Below are 1,326 nucleotides of genomic sequence, written 5' to 3'. Positions count from 1 at the left end.
GCAGTTCCTCCTCTAAAGGCAGCTGGCAGTCTTTTTTGGAGCCTCAGGGCTCTTAGGTTTGGGCTCCGCAGTTCCTTGAGGGCAGGCACTCCCACCACCGAGGTAGCAGCAGGCAGAAGCAGCTGGAAAGTTTGCCACAACCTCTTACCTTCCCCTGCAATTTGCTCCTCTCACAGCCTCAGACTCCTCTCCTTCCTGGCGAAAGGGACTGGCTTTAAGGGCGTCAGCGCAGGCGACACTCCTCGGAGAGGTTTCCTGCCCGCAGCGCTGCCTCAGCAGCGCCGCAGCTGGACGCGCTCCCCCGCTGGAGGGCGGCTCCGGGGCGCGGGGCGCCGGGGGGCAGCGCTGGCTCGGGGCTGGGGCCGCCGCCGTGTTTACCGGCAGTCTCATGCTCGCCGCGAGAGCCGCGGTCCTCCCTGACATCATTCATTCTCTTACACGCGCACCCGCCCACTCCATTTCCAAACAGTGACTCACCCCGGCGCTGCTGCTAGTCACAGGCAGGGCTAGAAAAACCGGCAGGACCTCTACCGAGCCCCCGCCCGCCGCTAAAGGTGGCGGGTGACGGCGCGGCCCCGCCCGCTCGCTCCCGGCCGCCCGCCCCGGCCTCAACCCGCGCCTCTGCGCGCGCGCGCGGCCCGCCGCCCCGTGCGGCCGGGCCCGGCGGCGGGGGGGGCGCCGCCTGCGGGGTACGCGAGGTCTCGGCAGAGGCGGAGATGCCGGTGCCCTCCCGCGGCCTCCCCTCCCTGCAGCCTCTGCCCGCATCCCGTCTGCCATGCCCACAGCCGCCTTCTCCTCCTCAAACCATATACGCCTCTCCGCGGGGGGAGGGGCGGCTTAGCACCCCCCTGCCGCGGGGGAAGGGTTAAGTTAGCTCGCAAAACGGGATACCGGCACCTCCGCTGCCCCCACAAACCCCGTTAAAGACAAGCGCTGCCCGCCCCGGCAGCCAGTGCGCTGGCGGAGGCGCGGCCCCGGCAGCGGCGCAGGTGCTCGGGGCCGCCCCGCCCCGCGCCCCCACCGCCAGCCAGGCCCGAGCGCCGCGGGCCGCCGCAGGGAAGGGCTTCCCCGTTTGGCCCGGGGATGTAGTGCCCCGAACCCTGTTCTCGGATGGAGGATGACTGCGGCCGAAACCCCCTGCTTCTCATGGGTTTCACCCCTCTCTTTGGACTTGGCTTTAAAAAAAAAGGGAAAAAAAGGGGAAAAAAAAGAAAAAGGGAAAAAAAAAAGAAAAAAAGAGTTCCCCATCGTTGTGAAGCAACCAGATTTTGTTGGCAGTCTTCCAGCGCCCCGAACAGGGGATTGGCGGGGGGAGGGAGGGGGAAG

Source organism: Gavia stellata, chromosome 5 (assembly GCF_030936135.1).
Source record: "Gavia stellata isolate bGavSte3 chromosome 5, bGavSte3.hap2, whole genome shotgun sequence".
NCBI lineage: Eukaryota > Metazoa > Chordata > Aves > Gaviiformes > Gaviidae > Gavia > Gavia stellata.
This window is presented reverse-complemented; position numbering follows the sequence as displayed.